Source organism: Triturus cristatus, chromosome 1_1, assembly GCF_964204655.1.
Source record: "Triturus cristatus chromosome 1_1, aTriCri1.1, whole genome shotgun sequence".
Taxonomy (NCBI): Eukaryota; Metazoa; Chordata; class Amphibia; order Caudata; family Salamandridae; genus Triturus; species Triturus cristatus.
This window is the reverse complement of record NC_140579.1, coordinates 13,596,426-13,620,624: the sequence shown is the minus strand read 5'-3', so window position 1 is coordinate 13,620,624 and position 24,199 is coordinate 13,596,426. Positions and strand designations below refer to the sequence as shown.

The 24,199-nt window shown below is 43.7% G+C and overlaps 1 pseudogene; it reads left to right on the top strand.

Annotated features, from left to right (window-relative positions):
- The first annotated feature begins 655 nt into the window (after window positions 1–655).
- The window catches only part of LOC146869131 (proteasome subunit beta type-7-like), a 78,578-nt pseudogene continuing 55,034 nt past the window's right edge, over window positions 656–24,199 (top strand).

Genomic DNA, 24,199 nt, shown 5'->3' with positions numbered 1-24,199 from the left:
TACCACAAATGGGTCGAGTCTGCCAGATTACTGCAGAAAAGAAGGGAGCGAAAGAGCAAGAAGGACTAATTGCATTTAAGTTCCTCGCTGCCATAAATAACTTAAATAACGTTTGTTACTGACAACAGAAATCAATGTTTTCAGTAGCTAATGTTCAATAAAGTTAATTTCCATTAGATAAAACCAAAAAAGGAGAAACGGGCAGATGCTAAACTTAAAACTAGTACACTCATTCTTTCTGAGTGAATCTCCTGACAGGAATACGGGTTCTAAAAATCACATTCAGCGACATCTAAATAGTTCTAACAGTTAATTTCTCTGAATATCCGCATACCAAATGATCAACCCTCCATCACAGCGGTGGAGCTCATGAAATGCTTTTGATTGGGTAAAGAACCTTTTGTTGTTTTGAGGCAAATGTTGAAAGTTTTAAAAAAAACATTTAAGGAGGCGAGAAGTATCCCAAGTAGAATTCTGCTACTGTTTGTGTGACGTGCTTTAGCTTTGTGATACTCTGAGATACCGGATTGTCTGCTAACAGATTTGTCCTTTGTTCTTTTGTCTTTGCATGGTGTGGGAAATGCTTGCTTCTACTAACAAGGGGCCTTTCTTAGTGCACGGGGATCAGCGGCCCGAATACACGCTGGACCAAAGAATGGGCATGCACGATTACCAGGAAGCCTTGTGCTCTGGGCAGCTACACAGCCACAGTGTCACCCGTGGCTTAATCAGACAGGAGACGTTTGACTCGGAGACCCAACGCAGCCGGGATTCAGCCTACACAGAGCATGGCGACTCATGCATGGACATCGAGACAGACCCGAACGAGGACCCTGAGCCGGACCCACGGGGGCCTGGAGCGTACCATGGTGGCCTTGTTGGGATGAAGTGGGGCCTGAACAAGAGAATCACAACCGGCAGCCAAAGGGGCACAGCAAAGCCCGAGGCCGGTATTGCCAAAACGAAGAAGATGTCATGGCCAGGAACAAGAATGACATGGATAACTGGGGGCGGGATGTTTATATTCGTTAAGAGGTGGCACTTGACCTCCAAGGCATTCTCTTTGTAACCTCCTTACCCCCCAGCGGGGTTTGAAATCTGGGTGGAAAGAACAGAGAAGGTAGAGGAGCCTCCTCTACCTTCTACTTCTCAATGGTCCTAAACATATCTCCTTATACCATCATAACCTCCTGTTAGCAGCTCCTGCACCCTTCGGCCAAGATGCTTCTGGCCAGTTTCTAGCATGGGATCTTAGATTGGCGTGCCCGCGTCTAGTGCCATCTGCTGGATGGTATGAAAACACAAGCCCAGTTATCTCGGTAGCTGTACTACTTTTAAAACCACCTCTTTGATCTCAATAAATCTTTCAAACCTCTATATTTTCCCACCCTATCCCGAGTCCCTAAAAGCTCTGGGTTTAGGGTATTGGCCTTTGCATGGCTGGTCTTCTTAGTTTAAAAAAGTACTATTTCCATATCAGCATGTTGTTTTCAATTTCAGACCGATACCAGCCTCTCACCATGACTGGTTTTTTTTTACCCGGCTCAATTACCATCCAGTCTTGTATCACTTCTGCAAAGAGGCAGGTTGGGGAGATCAATATGAATCAACAGTTTTCCACCCCATCCTTCTGCCATGTGACAGCCTTTAATGTAGCAAGTTGCAGTTTCACCGTAACAGTTCACGTTGGGCTGTAACCCCTGTTGTAAGATGAGGCTGCCAGATGCTCAAACAGGTCACACTTCAATTTTCCTGTTTTCAATGCCGAGAAACTCTACTTGTGATCTGCTTCAAACAAGGAATTTCTATGGGATTTGGCAAGAGCAGCCATTTCTGACGCCTCTACACGCCTGCCACGTTATCAGAAGCTGTTGGTGACACAATCTGCCATGTCAGCAACTGTGCCAAGGACCAGAGGAGAGCTTCAGCCCTTGTACATCCAGTGCCTGAAGTCTTTTGCTCATTCATAAGAATTTGTCCACTTGTGCCCATGGTGCCAGTCTGCTAAGCAGGCACTATTGCTAACGTGCCCTATATTTTGCTCTAGTGCCTCAGCGCTCCAGATAAATTACAGTTTCCAAATGAAAAAAACAACTGTTAAAATGTGTAAGTGTGTACAAATTATAAATACTTTGTGGATGATTTTATTTTAGGGCGGGAAATGCTTTGTGGGTGGGCTGGTGTGTATCACAATAATGTATTCTCTTCTAGCACTCTTTAAAATGTACTTGGTGCCATTCATTTCCGTGGGACGAATAGCATGCATCTTTTACCACTCCCTAAAGAACAATACCCTTTGCCAAAGTAGGGAACATCAGTCCCTCAACTCATAATAAGGATAAGTTACTTACCTGTAATCCTAGTTCTCTTCCAGGGGTATCCTCATCAAAGTCATAAGCACTGAATATTCCCGCCCATGTGCGGGGACCCCGGAAATAATAAAATTATATATGTAAAAAACATACATATATACAGCTCTGTATATGTATAAACATATATCATTTTTTCCAAGCAAATGCAGCCCCCATAAAAGGCTAGACAATGTATATATAAACATCCAATAAAACATATAGGTATAATAATACACCTAAATCTCTTTTTTTTTTTTTTTAATGAGGTAAAAACACTCATGAGAAAGAAAAGAGAACACTGTGAGAAACACAGAACCACAAAAACATTGTTAGCCTGCAGGCTGCATTGCAATACAATACCATAGAGACTGAAAAGCTCTGTACAGGTAAAAACTGGCACCGTGCCTTTAAGGCAGCCCTGACTGTAGTATCCCATCATGCCTCAGGGGTGACAGTTGGGTCAGTTGTTCTTTCCGGCTCCTTCAGTCAGGACCCTGGAATTCAGCTCTCTTCTTTTTTGACTTTTCAGTCAAGAATTATTGCTTTCTAGTAATTTTTTGGACTTCTTCTTATTAATATCTGTGAGGAAGTTTGTATCCTGTATTTTTCTGACTGAGTTCTATAATTTTTTCTGTCAGAAACATGCCTTCTTTATTTATGCCATGTCCATCTTGTGGCAAAAAGAAGGCCTCTTCAGACACACATGAGGTGTGTATCGTCTGCCTGCCAGATTCTCACTCTCCAGCTACATGTCGTCACTGTAAACACCTTTCTAAAAGGACTTTAAAGGAGAGAGAGAGGATTAGACTCTACGGCTTATCAGAACGGTCGACGTCGAAGCAGCTGGTCCCTGTTTGCTCCCCATCGGCGTCGGGCTCGGCGTCGAAGACTCCAGCGGCGGGATCGTCGCTGAGAGGTGAGGAGTCCAGGGGTAGTCATGCTGCAAAAAGAAGATCGTCGTCGACTCTAGACACAGCGACGAAGCGGATGCGTTCGTCGTCGGCGACTTCGACGTCTAAGAGATCATCGGCGTCGAGGGATCGACGTCAGCCTTCAACGTCAAGAGAGGATCGTTCGACGTCAAGACAGAGACATCGTTCAACGTCGAATGAGAGACATCGTTCGACGTCGAGAACTGCAAGAGAACATTCGACGTCGCAAGAGGTTCGTAGGCGTTCGACTCCAAAGTCTACGACAACGTCGAGACCAAGATCGCCGTCGAGACCAAGATCGCCGTCGAGTCCAAGATCACCGTTGAGAAAAGATCGATCGTCGACAAAGAGACTTACGACATTCGTCGTCAGATCATTGGTAGATGAATTCTGCAGCTTGGTCACTACCTTGGGGATTAGTGGGAGAGGCGGAAAAGCATACACAAATGTCATTGACCAATTGATCAAAAGGGCATTCCCTATGGATCCTGGCCGATGGTATCTTGAGGCGAAGCCTCGGCATTTTGTGTTGTGCTCGTCCGCGAAGAGGTCCACTTGCGGACGCCCCCATTCCCCGAAGATGTCCAACACCTCGTCGTTTAGTACCCAGTCCTCTGGTTCTTGAAAATGACGACTGAGTAAGTCCGCTTGCACATTGAGTTCTCCTGGCAGGTGCACCGCTTTCAACGAGATGTTCCTTGCTAGGATCCAGTGCCAAAGGGACTGAGCTTCCAGCGAGAGCGTCCTGGATCGAGTACCCCCCTGCTTGTTCAGGTAGTACATTGTGGTGGTATTGTCCGTCTGTACTAGAATGGTACTCGTCTTGATCACAGGCAGGAACGCTTTGAGGGCTAGGTGGACTGCCCTGAGCTTCAGCATGTTGATGTGGTACAACTGCTCGCTGCTGGACCACCGTCCCTGAGTTTGTAGAGGTCCGAAATGCGCACCCCAGCCTTGAAGGGATGCGTCGGTGATTAGCGTCTGAGTTGGGGGTTCTTGATGGAAGGGAATCCCCACCTGTAGATTTAGTGGCTTCAACCACCACTTGACTGACTGCCTGGCCGCTGAGGAAAGGCAAACTTTCTCCTCCCACAGGGAGTTCCTATGATCCCATTTGTCCTCGAGATCTTGCTGGAGAGGACTCATCCTTAATCTGGCATTGGGCACTAGGAAAATGCAGGATGCCATGGCCCCTAGCAGAGACGAGATTTGTCTTGCCGTTGACAGATTGTTGGATATAATCTGTTTGCCTTTGAGGATAATGGATGACTGTCTCTCCTCCGAAGGAAACACTTTTCCTACTACGGAGTCTATAGTTGCACCCAGGTAGTGAATTCTTTGTGTTGGCGAGAAGTTGGACTTCTTGGCATTCACTCTGAGATCCAGCTTGTGACATAAATTCAGGCAAAGCGACAGCTGCGATCGAACATTCTGAGGCGACGGACCCTTTATTAGCCAGTCGTCTAGATAGGGATAGACGAAGTCTCCTGCGCGCCTTAGTGCAGCCGCTACTACTGCCATGCATTTGGTGAATACGCGAGGAGCTGACTTCAGGCCAAATGGTAGAACCTTGAACTGATAGTGGGAGGTCCCCACCACAAACCTGAGAAATTTTCGATGACTCCTTAGGATGGGAATATGGAAATATGCGTCCTGAAGGTCCAGCGAACACATCCAATCGCCCAACCGGAGAAGAGGATATATTTGGTGGAGCGCCAGCATACAAAATTTTTCCCTTCTGATGTGTTTGTTCAGTATCCGTAAGTCCAGTATGGGTCTGAACTCTACTTTCACACTCCTTTTTTGGATCAGGAGGTATCTGGAGTAAACTCCTCTTCCTCTTTGTGACTTGGGCACTTTTTCTATTGCAGATTTGAGTAGAAGAGTCGCCACCTCTTCTCTTAGCTGTTTGAGATGCTGAGATGAATGAACAGGAGGAATCGATGGAGGGCAACTTCGGAAACGAAGCGAGTATCCATGACGCAGTATATTTAGAACCCACTTGTCCTTTGTGATGGATTGCCCCTCTGGAAGATGATGCGCAACACTTCCTCCCACCGGAGCGGTGGACAGCATCGGAGGAAGCGGTCTCTCATTGCTTCCCTGGAGCCTTGTTTCCAGCGTTTGATTGTCTGTTGTTACCACGTCCCCTGTATGATCTGCGGGACTGGTATTGCTGTTTCTTTTGACCTTGCTGGTCCTGGTTCTTCTGCCACTGAGGGGTTTGAACCCTCTGTTGGTAGTTACGCCTATCGTTCCCCCTGCGGCGTCGAAACTCCTTTCTTTTGTCAAGGCCCACGGCTTTCATGGTCTCTAGCTCTGCCTTCATGTGAGCCATTTCTTCGTCCGCATGAGACCCAAAATGTGAACTACCCGAGAAAGGCAGATTCAGTATTCTCGCCTGAGCTTCAGGCTTCAGAGCCGTTAACCTTAGCCATGATGATCTTATGGCCGTGATTCCATGGGCATATGAATGCGCTGCCAGGGTTGCTCCATCCGCTGCTGCACTTATTACCTGGTTAGAGACCAGACTCCCCTCGTGTAAAATCTCCTCAAAATCCCGTCTATCTCTGATGGAACTTTTTCAATGAACCTCTGGAGGGAGTCCCACAATGATCTGTCATAGCGCCCCAGAAGCGCTGAGGCACTGGCCACTTTTAAGCTTGAAGATGCCGAGCCGCAAACTCTCCTCCCCCACGAGTCTTGCGTTTTACTGTCCTTACCTGGAGGCACCGTGGAAGACCCAGCTACTGCATGCGTTTTTCTGGCAGCAGCGGTGATGACAGAACCCGGTGGAGGATCTGATTTTAGAAACAGAGGATCTTCCGGAGCCGGAAGATATTTTTTCAGAATCCGCGTCGGCGCAGATTTGGTGGCCGCTGGTGTGAGAAAAATATCCATTACTGGTTGCAGTAAACCAGGGACTAATGGCAACAGTGGGCGTGACACTGCCCGCTCATGCAGGGTTTCAAAGATTATGGAGGAGGTTGTCTCCTGAATCGGCATTGGGATATTTAGTTTTGTAGCTCCTCTGCACAACACCTCTTGGAAAGTAGAGATATCATCCACCGGAGATACCCTAGAAGGTGGTGTATCCGAGAGTATAGACGAATAATCCCTTCTGGATGACCGAGTTGACGGAGAGGATGAGGGGGTCCTTCTCCCTGATCTGGTCGACTCCCTTCTGTGAGAGGAGGATCTGGATCGTCTCCTTGGTGTTTGAGAACAACGTCGAAATTCTCTCTCTCGAGAACGTGATCTGACCGCTCTCGATGGGAGGACCATGTCTCTCAGCCTTGTTAGGGAGGCCTTAACTGCGTAGGACATAGCTGAGTCCTGAGGCCTCTCTTTCTCAGGACTTTGAGGTATAGCATTGTCCTCTTCCTGTGAACTATGCTCCATTGTAGGCACTGGAGATTGATGTAGAATTTCCGGTGACTCAGATCTTGATCTCGAGCCCTCTGATCCTGAAGGCGAGATAGAGATGGGACGTGGAGAATCATGTTCAGAAGTAGTATACACCAGTCTATGAGGGGATTTGCATCTTGAGACTGGCTTGATAGTTAGGCGAACATGCGACACCTCTTGATAACCCATTGCAGAGGGCCGCCTCGACGGTGATAGGCCTATCACCGGAGACTTGGGACTTGACTCCGCTTGGATCATTGGAGATTTTTCTTGCCTCGACGTCGAGAGCCTCGTTGGCGACGGAGGGCTTGGTCTGAACGGAGGTCTAGACCCCGACGAGGAATCTCGCCTCGACGTTATTGGCTTCTCCAAAGCCTTGGAGACCTGTAAGGACGGGGCACCTGCCTCGACGTCGACTCAGACGGAGGCACCTGCCTCGACGTCGGCCTTGACGGAGGCGCCTGCCTCGACGCCGAATGATCTGACGACGAATGTCTCGGCGTCGTAAGTCTCTTCGTCGACGATCGATCTTTTCTCGACGGCGATCTTGGACTCGACGGCGATCTTGGTCTCGACGGCGATCTTGGTCTTGATGTTATCGTAGACTTTGGAGTCGAAAGCCTACGAACCTCTTGCGACGTCGAAAGTTCTCTTGCAGTTCTCGACGTCGAACGATGTTTCTCATTCGACGTTGAATGATGTCTCTGTCTTGACGTCGAACGATCCTCTCTTGACGTCGAAAGCTGACGTCGATCCCTCGACGCCGATGATCTCTTAGACGTCGAAGTCGCCGACGACGAACGCATCCGCTTCGTCGCTGTGTCTAGAGTCGACGACGATCTTCTTTTTGCAGCATGACTACCCCTGGACTCCTCACCTCTCAGCGACGATCGCGCCGCTGGAGTCTTCGACGCCGAGCCCGACGCCGATGGGGAGCAAACAGGGACCAGCTGCTTCAACGTCGACCGTTCTGATAAGCCGTAGAGTCTAATCCTCTCTCTCTCCTTTAAAGTCCTTTTAGAAAGGTGTTTACAGTGACGACATGTAGCTGGAGAGTGAGAATCTGGCAGGCAGACGATACACACCTCATGTGTGTCTGAAGAGGCCTTCTTTTTGCCACAAGATGGACATGGCATAAATAAAGAAGGCATGTTTCTGACAGAAAAAATTGTAGAACTCAGTCAGAAAAATACAGGATACAAACTTCCGCACAGATATTAATAAGAAGAAGTCCAAAAATTTACTAGAAAGCAATAATTCTTGACTGAAAAGTCAAAAAAGAAGAGAGCTGAATTCCAGGGTCCTGACTGAAGGAGCCGGAAAGAACAACTGACCCAACTGTCACCCCTGAGGCATGATGGGATACTACAGTCAGGGCTGCCTTAAAGGCACGGTGCCAGTTTTTACCTGTACAGAGCTTTTCAGTCTCTATGGTATTGTATTGCAATGCAGCCTGCAGGCTAACAATGTTTTTGTGGTTCTGTGTTTCTCACAGTGTTCTCTTTTCTTTCTCATGAGTGTTTTTACCTCATTAAAAAAAAAAAAAAGATTTAGGTGTATTATTATACCTATATGTTCTATTGGATGTTTATATATACATTGTCTAGCCTTTTATGGGGGCTGCATTTGCTTGGAAAAAATGATATATGTTTATACATATACAGAGCTGTATATATGTATGTTTTTTACATATATAATTTTATTATTTCCGGGGTCCCCGCACATGGGCGGGAATATTCAGTGCTTATGACTATTGATGTGGATCCCCTGGAAAAGAACAGAGTGGCAGTGGAGAATGGTGGATCTTTGTCAATACAGCAACACCGGGACAGGCCCCCAGCCGAGAAGTGCAGGGACTGCATGTGCCAGCATGAATTGGCCGCATGGATACAAAAAAAAAAAGGCAGTGTGTTACTTTCCCTGCTTTTCCCTTAATCCTGACTACACTGCAACAGTGAGATTTGTGTTTCTCTTTTACGCGATCATCCAACAAATTTGATATGCTCACCTGAGGAGTGTGTGGGTTTCAACAGACCCTGAACTGGTGCATTACAAAGTATTACATTCAGAAACACACCCACTGAAACCAAGCAATTTTTTTTAACTGTGCGCATTGCGATATAATTCAAACTTTTATTGCCCACTCCACCCTCTGAAGGGGCCATTTCACCATTTCTTTTGCTAGTGCCAAGGTGAGGCGGGTGGGAAAGACATGGCCTGTCTGGTGCAGTATGGCTTCAGATTTATAGGGGGAAGTCTTCTTGTTTGTTTCTAGACTGTTGTGATCATACTTTGCGGTTATATTTGAATTGACTTTTTTATCCATCCTTCTTGAGGAAGGGAAACATGAGGGAGTTGGATTTTTAGACTTGTTTCGAGCACTGTGGTGAGAAACCATTTTGGAGGTGCTTTCTTTTGGTGCTGAAATTGAACTTTCCTGCTCGAGTACACCATGAGGAGGGAACCAGGGCCAGCTGGAATGGATGACTAACCAGATGGAATTGAGAGACCGTTATTGAAAATGGAGCTGAAGTTGGTTTGGAAACAAGCTGGGGAGTGTTTCCACAAGCGATCAAGACAATGGAACAGATGAGGTGCATATCCACTGAGAAGCCTTTTTACCACCAGACTGTATCGAGAAGATCATAAAGCAGCTGTGACATTGAGGCAGGAACTGTGTGATTTGAATAGTGGTGTGTGTAACATTCTGTCATTCATTCTGTGATAGTCCATGTGAAGAGTTATCCAATTCTCAGTGCCCTTAATTTTTGATTGAATGGGTGAGGTTACCAGTTATGATGATCCGCTTTCTCCAAGTCTGGTTTGGAAGATTGACAACTACGTGCAAAATGATTCCAGGACTACTGGTAGTAAAGTAAAATTCTGCAAATGCATTTATTGCAAATGTCTGTAAAAATACACTTAGATAATTTCAATTTATTATTGGTGTATAATACACAAATGAGCCTTATAAATTCATATTTATCCTGACCTAACAGCCTTTGTTATCAACAGTAGTGACCTAGGCCAACAGTTGTAGTATTATTGTACAGTTTAGACTTTACTGCAAAGAGGATATTTGCAGTTTCAGTGCTTGCAATTTAGAAAGGGAGCCGTGTAAACTGTACGCCGGTAAAGAGTTTATGAACAGGAAAGATTTTTTAAGGTATTATACAGAACAAGATCTGCCCCCAGTATGTACAGAATAAAGGTTGCAGTTCTCTGAGCCCTTGTCTTGTGCACACCTACTGTCCCAGAGCCTGGAATCCCTCGGTCACTTTGTGTTTTATAGCCTTGTTCTGTATGGTCGCTTTATAGCATGTGGCCAGTCTGGGTACAGATGGCCAGATCCTCCAACCTTTCAAGAGATCCACATCCGGTCAATTTACATACATCCAAACTATATGGAGTTCCTGTACATAGTCAGTGAAACACCTGAAAATGTGGTATTAATGTGGTCCTCCTGGACCTATGTTGGGCATCCCTGTGGTAGATTATTCTAGCTGTACAGCTCCTTACTGCTCTTTAAAGACATACATTTTTATTTTCACATAAAATCGCTGAGTAGCTCTTCTCACATATACTTGTTTTACTCAGTAGTTCACATTTTTCATAGGGCAGTTTGAGTTCTAACTCTTTGATCCTGCTCTCTACTTTTTAACCCTTGATTTCCGCCTAGCTCCATGTCACCTTGACATCATGTTTACAGTCCTTGCCTTACATTTAACAGTATAGGGAGATTTAGTCTTTGGTTGGTTCTGTTGTAGCAACTGGAAAGTAGCATCTGATAACGACTTGTAGACGAAGAGCCAGCTACTGGAAATGTGAACTGAGGATTATCGATCTATCTTGCCTGTTTGTCTTTCTGTCTATATACATACTTGTCAAACTGTCTCTCATCATTATTACATTTAGAGTGGCATGGTGGTAGTGCGTATCTAACCCAACAGTGAAATTCTCAGATCATTTTGGATCCTCAGTTTGAAAGAGTCCACCACGCCTTGAGGGTCCCCTTTAACACTGACAGCAAACTTTAAAAATATTTCTTGAGTGTTAGGTTGTGACTTTAGCCCCCCTATGTCCTATCTTGATTTGTTTTGAAATGTAGTAGAAATGTTCCACATGATGATGTACACACTAGGTGGGCCCGCATCAAGACATCTCAAACACATACCATGGGTTCTCCACCTCATAAGATGGAGCCTACATCTGGTTATGGTTATAAATAGTGTACGCTGTGTGTGTGGAACACAGTGTAGAATTGAGTTCTACTTCTGTATCCGCAAATTTTGAATATTTAGAAAATGTTACCACAGTACATGTATCCTATTCTCATTCTTAATAGTCTCACTCCTGGACCAGGTCATTTAAGCGGGAAATGGCGCTCACAGGACTCCAAAAGTCACATCTTTCAGCTGTTAGGTGTTGCTGTGGACACAGATTACAGGATGCAGCTCACACCAATGTGGCTTAGTTGAGATATTGCATTTGATGGTAGTGGAAAACAGATTTTTTTGTTGGGATTATGCAGCAATATGACTAGGAAAACAGCCACTTCGGCCGTATTGGGCACACCTGGGACCAAGCCGTACCCATAGGTCTCACTTGTTGCCCGAGTGCCATCCTATAGGGTTGTGGTTCCTTCCGAGTGCGATGAGAATGTCACCGCATATGTTTCTAACATTGCTATTGTACCAATGCCATATATGTGTCTCCATTTTTGAACTGGCATAGACTGTAATACATTATAACCAACCCGCACAACGTTTGTCCCAAATGCCCGTTTAATTGCTTTTTGAAAGTGACGCCTTTCCCTTCCTGTGTTTTATTTAGCAATACCTGCCTAATATATTTGCTTTCTTTCCTCAAAAATGTCTTGGTCCAGAAAGCCAATAGAACTTACAAATACGTTACTCCCCTTAGTTGCATTATGTAATTGGACTGTGGGGGGTGTTATAATAAACAACGTTAACACGCAAGAAAAGATATTAGAGCAATAGTGGTCCACCAGCTCTAAATGTGAACCCCATGCATGAAAATGTATGAGCAGGTACTGCAGCCTTAAGTTATTTATACTGGGGACTACCATCGACATTCCACAACTCATCTCTGGTGTAATCGGTCCTGGAGGCTACTCCACAAATATTCCAAACAAGAAAAGTTGGTTAATGCATAGCCATGGTTAATGGGGAGCTTTTCAATGGCCGTAATAAGTTGTTCCATGCATCACTTTGTCGGACACGTCTCCTTTCTGCATTCTGAGCCCAATCGTTTGCCAATGCCTTCAGCAACGTTAGTGAAGCTATCCTGGCTCTTCAGTGTCAAGTGTGCACGATTTTGAAGAAAGTTTAATATTAGTTTCTTAAAATTCCCCCAGACTCAGCCTGGGTCTCCATCCTGCAATATGAGCTCATTCATCCCGAGGTGCCTTTAGCAGGAATGGTGAAATTCTCCTGGCCCTTTAATGCCATGCGTGCAGTTCTCTGCTCATCTGGGAGATACTTTAACATGTTTGTATATCTCTGTCAAGGCTCAGGCCTTTTATAAGCCTGCATTCTAGGCTCCATCGTCTGAAGGTGCCTTCATTAATGAGACCAACCCTTTCCAGCTCATCCCTTCTGTGCCAAGTGTCTGTAAATCCCTGTTTGCCTGGGAAAGAGTTTGACATGGGTTTCTTTCAATTGATTCATAAGTCCTAAGCAGAGAGTCCACTTTTCTGCAACCTCTTGCCAATGGCCTGCACTGCACCTATTCTTTGAAATCGGAATCTACCAATTTGATGACATTACTTAAAAAATATGGTTCTGACCTTTAACAAAGTATACAAAAGTGCTTGATATCTATACCTATCCATATATATATCGATACACACACATATATATAAATATATATATAAGTGATAGTGCGGCTTCCAGTGCCATCTTTCATCAAATAAGTGAATGTGTTGCACTGAAACTACAAAGATGTAATTTACAGATTTTGGCGGGTGATTTCCCACCTGAGTTTTGCCGAAAGCCAGTGATATACAGATTCCTGTACTGCCTTTCAGTACTTCCCCCTTTAGACCTCGGCGCTTTTTTAGGATGTCCATATCCAGTGTCTCTCATGCAGGATATCAAAGTCCCACTATCCCAATGTTACTTGTCTTTGTGCCTGCAGTTTGGGAAACACACCCAATGTATTAAGAGAGAATCTGTATACACAGATGGCTATCCAAAGAGTCCTGTTATTAAATAATCAAACACCTTCTCTTGTAGAATACTCCCACGTGCCACCCACGCAGTTGGGCACTCGCCCTGTATGGGAAGACCCACACCATTTCCTATGTAGCATCATGATGTTCTATTTGCATTTTGCATAATAAAGTCTGTGTTATTTTTCTATGTCCATGCTAAAGGTGTGAGCGATTTTGAGAAGAAAAAAATTTATTTATGTAATTTTATTTACCAAAAGAAAAAAACTGACTTCATGAACGTGAACTGTTCTCCCTCTCGTCTTTTTTTGTATTGCTGTATTACATTTGGGGTTCCTTGTGTCATACATGTGCTTGAATGCAGTGCTAGAGAAAACTGGCATATTGGTTACTAGTAGATGTAACAAGATGGTGTGGTGTCTGTGTCTGTCAATTGCATACACGAAATATTTCACAGGTAGTACGTCTGAAGTGGCTGCACTGATGTATCTGAACGATTTAAGTAACAAGAAAAGAAGCTTAGAAAAAGAAGAAATTATTTCTAGTGAAATAATAGTAACGGGGGCACATTATAAGGAAGTGGTCACTTTCTACCAAAGATAAATAGTTGGAGAACTTCCGTACAATACACACCTGCAAGTTCTGCTCTCTGAATGTGTTCATCGCAATACAACAGTAGAGAGCCCATCCTCCTGAGGAAGACCACAGAAACAAAGATGGATGAGATATGTCGAGACATGCTCATATCTTGGTAACAATGAAAATTGTTTATTGTTCTACTACTGACCTAGACTAAGATTTAGAGGGGCACACGTTACCCACTATCCTGTAAGCAAAACAATGTAGCAATAGTAGATGCTAATCTTAAATTAAACCTCAAAGAACGAGATCTTAAGCTATAAGTCACCTTGGAACACATTCTATAATCACACAAGTATAGGCAAACTACACAAGAATGTAAAATGAATAAGTACAAAGTCTCTAGCTTTAGAAAATGTATGGTATGGTGCACCGATGATAGTAATTTGTTCGCTACTATCAAGATAATGAGTCCAGCAAGGTATCCAATTTCATCATCAATTTTGTTCCAGACGCACAAAATAGCATCGTCCAGCCAACGAGTTTTGGTCAGATTGATTGCTTGCACTTCATCAGGGCTAATTGTCAATGATCCGTGGATGTGATATCCACTGAAGTCATAGGCCTCATACCTTGCCGGACTCATTATCTTGATAGTAGCAAACAAACCAATACCATTGGTGCACCATTGTAAACATTTTCTGTTGTGATTCTGTGTTTGCAGTCGCACCTAACGATGGTGGGCGCAGGGCTTGTTGTGCACTAATCCTTAAAATAAGGAGGAAACTGGACAGCGAAGTGCGGCGACCTGGGTCCGCCGTTGGTAGTGCTCATTTATTAACATCTCTGGCTTTGGATGATTTACAGATTCACAGGTTTATTGAAATATTCCTAACATTTCAGTGTCAATCTTCTGTAGAGTAAGTTAATGTATGGATATTAATACTTCATATTTTTGATCTTTAGACTGTGGTTTATCTGTGTATAGTCAGGGGGGCTTGTTTTACCCCTAACTCAATCCAACATCAGTAACAGCACCACTAGCCACAACTCTAGTCAGAGTCTTTACAGCATGTCATTTGTGAATCAGCCGTCATCTGAACGCTTGCTCTGTTTAACAGATTTTCATTCAAAATGAGTGATAATGTTTCCACTTGAACAATTTCCCTATTGAAAACAACACATTCTGCCAAATCAATGTTATGCAAGATTCACAGAGAGAGAAGATAGCTACACACAGAAAAGTGCCCGCTGGCATTATCCAGCCATTTCTATGATTTTTTCTTCCAGGATCATGAGATAAAATGGCTATGATTGTCTTTTACATTGAACCGGGAATAGCTTACAGGGCGAGGCAAAGACAAACACTTGTACCCTCAAAGAAGGAATGGTTGCACCAACCCTTCGACCAGCCCTAGGAAAAATAACCTCAAACCACTTCCAGGTGGAAACTGAGCAAAATGTTTTCCAAGTAGCTGTCTTCTGCAGGTGCTTTTTGTTATCTGATGTTGAAACGTTTTTAGGTCTTCTTGTACGTCACTGATTTGCCGAGTCTGTGTTTTGTTCCTGTCTTTCGGAAATTTGTCTTTTTCGATGTCGGGGTTTGTCTCTTCTGTGTCACACATACCACCTGCAAATTTCCCAGCAAAGGCTTCGATTCATCATTGATGCCAGTGACATGCTGTCACTCTCCACTGCTGTCACTCTCCACTGCTGTCACTCTCCACTGCTGTCGAAAGTCTGACTGTCTGCAGCTTCTAAATTGACTGTGGCACTGACGTGTCACACAAAGAAAAGCAAAAGCTGAACTAGAAAAGGCTCATGAAAAGTGTAAAGAAATGGGGAAAGGGGCACAAAACAGTAGACCATTATTAAACAAGAAAAAAATCAAATAAAAGAGAAAAACCAAGAAGGAAAGGCATGAAAAAATACTCCAGCTGCCACAAAACAGATGGAAGGTCACTAGAACCCTGTAAAAGAAGTATAAATTGACTTTTTGAAAGAGTTAATCAGATCTGCTTGACGGATTTTTGAATGAGCAGGAGCAAGCTGCTTGATCATGAGGAGGGAGTTTGTGTGTTTTTTCAGGCAGAACCAAAAGGTGAAACGTGCCAGGATCCTCACTACCACTATATTGTTCATTGTAGAGGAAGTTCAGCCCTTCAGTTTTTACAGCATTAACAGGTTCCTCAGAATGATCCAGACTCGAGGCAAAACTAGGTAGCAAAAGAGCTTAGATGTTTTCTGATTAGATGCATGAGTTGTTCTTCAAGTCAAGGCTTATTCAAGACTTTTTAAGTCTCCTTCAAATGTGATAATCATCTAAGCATGCCATTAACCCATAACCTGGAGGTTGCTGACTCGGATATTAAGCACATTTGTAAAGATAAAACTAATCCCCATCAATTATAAGGCAAGAGTTTCAGCTGTGGTGTATAGGCCATGTCATTAGATGTGTTTTTTTAAAAACCTCTTTCAAAATAATTTGGACGATGCTTTGCAGAGAACTGAAAGAGACACTGATATGGGTAAAGAAAAAGATGGGATCTCTAAATGAAGACTCAACTAACTGACGCTCAAAATGTTATTATTTTTGAGAGTCAAAGATACACACCTGCGTCCCCTCATCATAACTGAGGTCTTATGACCAGCCAACCTACATCCTTTTACAAGGAAACATCAACATGTATACTGTCCTATGGGCTTAGACAGGAAACTCGCTACTAAGGGATGTTCATCAAAATTACCAGCCTCCTAAATTATATGTCTGGTTAATGCCTTCTAAATTCCATGTCCAGCTAATGCCTTCTCTGTCGACAACAGAATTACTAAGTACACCTTAGTATTTGCTGCAATATAATCCCACAAATCAGCTGTTCAAATTTTCCAGCCTGTTGGCTCGCGAACTGTACTTCAAACCCATCAGTGCTACCTACGAATCTGTACTTAGACAAAAGCACAGGGGCTTAAACAGAATAGTGGAGTAAGGTGCACCGGATTACTCTTACAGTTTAAAGTAACTTAGTACTTTTGGCTGTTCACCATTTGCAAGTGTAAATTCATGCAGAAGTGTAGACCTACATGTCAGGGGGGGGGGGGGGGGGGTCAAATTTATGAAAGTAAGTTTATACTGCCAAAAAGGAACAATAAGTCCCGCATAGCACATGACCAACCAATCATACTGCAATGCCTTCCTATAGAAAATAATAGAGGCAGTGACTTAAAATAGAACACCCCACACACACATATATATTTCACTACGGGAAAAATGTTTAACATTAAATGAATGACATATATATGCGTAGTCAGTCAAAAGATTGTTATTCAGCTAATCTCAAGCCATATCTCAAGAATAAAACGGTACAATCATAAAACTACATTAAAGAACAGTAAAAACGTAATTGAAAGCGGGTCAATTCCAATCCATAGGGTCACCAAAGTTCATATAGCAGAAACATTCATCCAACAGCCCCATATAGATCCTAAATGCACAACAAATAAAGTTTAGCTCCACAAAGATCCATCGCACACGGCCTTTGCAAGCAAAGCAACGCTTCTACTTGAGATCTAATATTGGAGGAGCAAAGAATTAGTTTTAGGAAGCGCTTCCGGGGATGAGAATTTAAGTGACAAAATAGACTAAAGTGCATAGTGCTTTGCTTTGATAAATCATGACAAGGGCAGTATGGCAGATCAACATCTTTGGGAAAGGTCACTAATAAAGAAGATTAAGACAAAACCTGATAAGCAAAAAACCTAATTTTTGCATCAGAAATTGAGATCAAATAAAATTCAAAACCCAGTGATGTTTTAATAGTTATAGTTTCCACCACTACTTAGTTTGTCAAAGTCTGCCTGGCGGAGCCTATGCTGTTTTTCCCTGAATGCCTCCTTCACCAAGGCCATCATATTTGGTTTAATATTTCTGTGGTTGCAATATAGTTGTGCAAAACTCAGGCCCATAAACCCTTCTCTAACATAATTAATCTAGGAGACCACCAAAGCATGATCCAAGGAGAGACCATCTTCCAGATCATCTTTTGACTGTGAAGCCCCCTTTTTACCCCAAATTCTGACCCAAAGCAACAAAGGGGCCAACTTAATCTTGTCCTCCAGGGAGTACACAGCCACCGCAGAATGGCACATAAAACAAGCATTGAAAATGCAATAGGTCTCGAATCAGGAATGAGAACGGGAGGAAATAATTTGAGACAGTCGAGACATGACACATGTAGTGGAGGATCAGATGTACAGCCTAATTCAGGATTGAATACTGGTTGTTTGGGAGGAACGATTTTGGAACCACAGAGGATGGCAGAACAAGTGGGTGCAGTGAAAAAGTCTACTGAAATAACAGCTGAAGATTTGAATGATTGGTTGAAAGTTCTTCAAAAGAAAGATAAAGATTCACAGGCAATTGATGTAGCCAGGTTGCGCATAGAATTGGAGGAGCTTATTGCAGGAACAATTCCTACAGATATACTAAAAAACCATCATGATGGAGAATTGTTATTCATGTGCAAGAGTATTACCTGGAGGGCAAAGAGTACACATGACAGGTTAAGAGCAATAGCGAGTGAACTAGGGGTTGACATGGATAAGGTGAAAGCTTTGCAGAAGCCTTACAGGGTGGATTTCTCCGACAAGGATATTGAGAATCTTAATAGTGCTGGCAGAACAGGACAGATTAAGGAAATGATTGCCTTATTGCGAAAATGGGGTGATGTGGAAAAGTGGAAGGATAGGTGGTACAAGAAAAGGGAAGATTCAGTGGATAGGACTTACTCAGCTTTTCCCATGAGAGAAAAAGAGAAAACAGTGGATGCTTATCCTATGAGAGAGATTCCTGGAGGAGGATATGTACATGTCCCATGGACTAGACAGGATATTTTGTCATTTACGAATGATTTCCCTCGACTGAGAGAAAAGCCCGTCGAGTGGTATAGGCAGGTAGATAGGTTTGTGAAATTGTCAAAGGTGCTGTGGATTGACCTGAATAGTCTGTTTGATATAATTGTTCCAGCAGACTTGTGGGCAGAGTGTAAGATAGTTGTAGATTGGCCTGCTAAGGAGTATCCAAGAGATCCGAAAACAGGAGCACCAGATCCAGAGGTTATGAAGAAATATGATCAGGTAATTGTGTTCCTGAAAAATAAAGTACCCCCGAAAGAGACAGACTGGGTTAAGATAGATCGAACACATCAGGAAGCAAAAGAATCAGTTCATGCTTTTTACGAAAGGCTGATACTGGCTTTTAAACAATTCAGTGGAGATGAACACCTGGGTGATAAGGATTTGAGTCATTTTGTATACAGATTTGTATATGGCTTGAGACCTGAAATCAGTGAAAGAATACGTGAACATACAGTTGATTGGCAGAGTAAAAAGATTGATGAAATCTTGAGACATGCAAAGTACTTCAGTGATGAGATTGAGGCAAAACAGAGAAAGCTGAAAGAGAAAGCATTGTGGGCACAGGTGAAGGTTGCGGAAAGACAAGAAGCACAGTTGGTGGAACAGGCAAATAATCCAGGAAATAGGCCCAGATATGCAGGAAAGGGAAATGGGAATCTAGAAGAAGCAAAGAAGAAGTTCCCTTGTCACAACTGTGGACAATTGGGGCATTGGAGATCCGAGTGTACCAATCCACCATTAGTGAGTAATGAGAATAAACCCTTGAATCAACAGGTGCAGAACGAGGGGTGTAATCATCAGCAGCAACAGCAGAAGGTGTTCAGACAGCAGAGTCAAGAGCCAAAACCGCCCTTGCCGCAGAATAGAGGGTCCCAAAAGTATAACCAGGACTCAGGATTCTACAATGATGAGCAGGTAAACAAACCGAGACGTTCAAACCCGGTACAGCAGTACTGGTTAAAAAATGAGGGGAGTGAGTCTGAAGGGGACTATTGACGGTGCCGAAGAGAGGAGGAAGAGTGCATACTTGGTGCAACTCTAGAAATAGACCAGGCAGGACCATTTGTAGATGGGAAAATAAATGGGGAAAGTGTTACTTTTTTGGTAGACACAGGAGCGACGAGATCAACTGTCAGGTCAGCAGATATTAGAAATCTTCCTCTCTCGGACGAAGCAATCCAAGTAGTTGGTGTAGCCAATACACAGATTAAGACTCGTCTTACCGAACCAGTAAGGGTAAGAATAGGGAAATTTTCAGATATGCACAGATTTGTAGTCTGTGACACTAGTCCAGTGAACTTGTTAGGTAGGGACCTATTGTGCAAGATGAATTGTACAATTTTTTGTACTCCGGATGGAATAGCTTTTGAAACACCAGATGAGGATGTTTTGTACCGGATGACTCTAGATAATAGAGAGAGTGAGATTGTTGGTACATATGCAGTGTTTAATCCAGATGATTTGCCTCAGGAGTTGAGACACACAGTGAAAACAGCAGTTTGGGATTTTACTGGAGAAGATGTGGGATTAATGAATAATGTAGATCCAGTGAAGATTTCAGTGAAAGAGGGGATTGTTTATCCTAATATTCCTCAGTACAGATTGACACCAGAGATAATTGAGGGAATTACTCCTATAATGGACAAGATGATTCAACAGGGTGTTTTGAGGGAGTTACTGAGTAGCCCGTGTAATTCACCGATAATGGGGCTAAAGAAACCTAATGGAAAGTTCAGGATTGTACAAGATTTGAGAAAGGTTAATAAAATTGTGGTGGCATGTTGTCCCATTGTGCCAAATCCGTCAGTGATTTTGTATCAGATTCCTCATGATGCTGAGTGGTATACAGTGATTGATTTGTGTCATGCTTTCTTTTCAATTCCATTGCATCATGACAGCCAGCCGATTTTTGCATTTCGGTTTGGACAGCGTATTTTAGCATGGTGTCGTATCCCACAGGGGTATACAGAGAGTCCTTCGATATTCAATCAGTTATTGAAGAAATCATTGGAGAGTTTGATCATGCCTGAAAGTTCAGTACTAGTGCAGTACATCGATGACTTACTTGTGGCATCGAAGATACGTGAAGCTTGTGAAGTAGATACCATAGCTTTACTGAATCATCTGGCAGATGGAGGGTTAAAGGTATCTCCAGCCAAATTGCAATTTTGCAAGAAAGAGGTGCATTATCTTGAACACAATATTGAAAAGGGTCTGAGAAAAGTGACCGATGACAGGATCAAAATTATCTGAGGAATGAGAGCCCCGATGACCCAGAGAGAAGTGAAGATGTTTCTGGGGATGGTGGGTTATTGTCGTCAGTGAATCAGTAATTTCTCCCTGATAGCAAAGCCACTGATTAAGTTGACTAAAAGTGAGGTGAGAGACCCATTGGAACTGAATGCAGAACAAATGGCAGCATTTGAAGAGTTGAAGAGTAGAATGTGTGAAGCTCCTGCTTTGGGAATGCCAGACTATGAGAAAGAGTTTGAGTTGTATTGCAGTGAGAGAAATGGATGTGCACTTTCAGTGTTAATCCAGAAGCATGGACAACTGAGAAGGCCGATTGCGTACTTCTCATCGACACTGGACCCCGTAGCTGTGGGTTTGCCAGGTTGTCTGAAAGCAGTAGCTGCTACATGCAGAAGCTTGGAACAGAGTGAGGGTATAATAATGGGACCTATAAGAGTATTTGTACCTCATGATGTGGCAATTCTTTTGACAAGAAGCAGAACTCAGTACATGTCACATAGTCGGCTGACTAAATATGAGAAAATCATTCTGGGAGCATCAAATGTGACTCTTGAGAGATGTGTGAATGTGAATCCAGCAACGTTGTTACCAGATACTGACAATGTGAATGTGGGAGATGATGTTGATCATGATTGTTTGGATGTGCTTGACTACTGCACAAAACCCAGACCAGACATAAGAGATTTACCGTTGCCTGAGAGTGATCATGTGTTGTTTGTGGATGGATCATGTCTGAGAACTGATGATGGTGTGCTGAGTGCAGCATATGCGGTGTGCAAGGTTTCAGAAGTTATGGAAGCTTCGTCTTTGAAAGGAGTGAGATCTGCACAAGTGGCTGAATTGGTGGCATTGACGAAGGCTTGCAAGATTGGGAAGAATCTGAGAGTGACTGTGATGACTGATAGTCAGTACGGATTTGGAGTCGGTTATGACTTTGGCCAGCTTTGGCTACAGAGAGGTTTCTTGACGTCGAGTGGAACCCCCATAAAGAATGCTGAAGTGATTGGAAAGTTGCTTGAGGCGATACAGCTGCCTAAAGAGTTAGCAGTTGTGAAGTGTGCTGCTCATGGACAAGGAGATGATTTTGTGACTCTTGGTAATCGTTTTGCCAATGACATAGCACAGTATTGTGCAAGGAACAATCATTCGATTAATAGGGCACGAGAGAGGGAAATGTCTTTTTGTTCTGTGATGTTTACTAATGTCCTAGAAACGTGGGATGAAGTGAAACAGTTGCAGGATGAGGCAGGAGATGAGGAAATGAGAGATTGGATCAAGGCAGGTTGTGCCCCAAGAGAGACAGATCATGTTTGGATCTATAGAGATGGAAGACCAGTCATGCCTAATTCCATGCTGTCGACAATGGCAAGAATGTATCATGGCCAGGGACATCTGGGGAGGGATGCCATGATTAGGTCATTCAAGCAAACCTGGTACAATGCAAAGTTCAGGCTGATTGCAGAGAGCATCTGTCAGAGATGTTTGATTTGTCAGCAGTTCAATACTGGGAAAAAGACAGTGGTGAGCCTAGGAACAATAGGCAGAGAAGGAGGTCCTTTTACCAGAATGCAAATAGATTTCATTGAAATGCCCCAAGTGAACAGATTGAGGTATGTTCTAGTGGTAGTCTGTTTGTTCTCAAGATGGGTGGAAGCCTATCCGACTAGGAGGAATGATGGAATAACAGTGGCAAAGTTACTGTTAAGAGAGTTGATTCCTAGGTACGGGTTCCCAGTGACAATTGAGTCTGACAGAGGTGGACACTTCTACAATGAGCTCATGGGTTTAATTTGTGAAGCATTGAGCATACAGCAGAAGCTACATTGTGCTTACAGACCAGAGGCTTCTGCCGTCGTTGAACAGATGAACGGCACTATAAAAAACCGAATTGGTAAGATGTGTTTAGCCACTGGAATGAAATGGCCTGATGTCTTGCCTCTAGTGCTGATGACTATTAGGTCTACTCCAGATAGAACCACAGGTTTGAGTCCGCACGAGATCTTAATGGGTCGTGCCATGAGACATGCATTTGTGCCTGTCAACAAGTTGATGACAATAACTGATGACATGATTTTGGATTACTGTAAAGGCCTGGCTGACGCAATTCATTCTGTGTTTCACCAGGTTGGAGGAGACGCTACCACACTTGAGAAGAAGCAAGCCCATGATGAGGAAATAAAAATTATGAGACCTATGTGTCCCCTATGTGCCCCCCAACGCTTTATGTACACATGCATGTATCCCATGCATTTCCCCTCCATGGCCTATCTATCATAATGCTTATGCTATAACGTGGCCTGCCATCATCCAGTCTCCCATGAGAGAAACGATAACTCTGCATTGAGGCCTACACGTTTTGCATCATGTTTTCCTGTACTCGTGTCATTTTCATGAAAGCCCGTTTTTGTGGCTCAGCCAGAGCCGAAAAGAGGTTTCAGGCCTCAGATGCTCTGAGAGCTGCAGCTGCGTATCCTTGGCCTTGCACACTTGGGCCTCAGCCAAAGGGGCCCTGTCCGAGGTGCCGAGACAGTATTGAGCACGGTTATCTGCTTACTCCTACTGAACCACATTCCTGCCTGGAGAAGGAGGAATGAACACGACTCGTCTGCAAAGGATAGAGCCTAGCCTTTCTGTCTCTCATTGTGTGATTACAAAGCTCACGTCAGTGAAAAGCCCATAGCCCCCATGTAAGGCCCACGCAGTGAATGAAGAAATAGAAGCCACATCGGCTCTTGGTGATGGGCAACCTATGTCACAGATCAGTCCCTGCTCCGGACTTTAGATATCAGATAATACAAGATGTACTGGTCGTCCTGACACTGAAGGCCTCTCTTCCAGACTCCCCGACTGCACAAGCAGCCTTCCCCCAGTCACACGTCAATTACACGTCATACTCGAGTTGAGCACAAGTAAGGCAAAGTTCCAGTAAAGTTCCAGCTGATCACGCAACCCCCTCCAGGTATCCACCCACCTATGACACTCACCTATGACTCATCAAGTGGACGCCCACATGGACGCCCACCTTCACGCCTACTTACACGCCCACATGCTCTTATCTCATTCTCTCTTGCTCTGCCTGAAGCGCTCCTGCTTACGTATAATATTGAATGTATATATACTGTACTCTGTGAATAAAGTGGCAGAAGACCCTTCCTGATCCCTTGTGGTGATGGAACCATTCTCCCTATAACTCGAGTTATTGGAATAAAGCCCTTTTGAACCTGATAGCACAGACTCAGCCTCTTGCTTTATGCATGATCATATTGATACATATAGAAATTATGAGTGCGTAATACTTTATTTACGACAATGATCTGAGTCCAGGGGACTGGGTCAGGATTAAGGTGCACAGAAGAAGAAATTGCTTGTTTCCAAGGTGGGGAAGGCCAAGACAAGTTATTCTGACTACGACAACTGCAGTGAAGTGTGCTGGTGTGAAAAACTGGGTGCATGCAAGTCACACTCTGAGAGTTCCAAATCCAAAAGATGGAACTGATAAAGAGTATTTTGAAGAGTCAGATTCCAGTGATGATGCAGAAACTGAACCAGTGAGAAGAAAAAAGAATCCT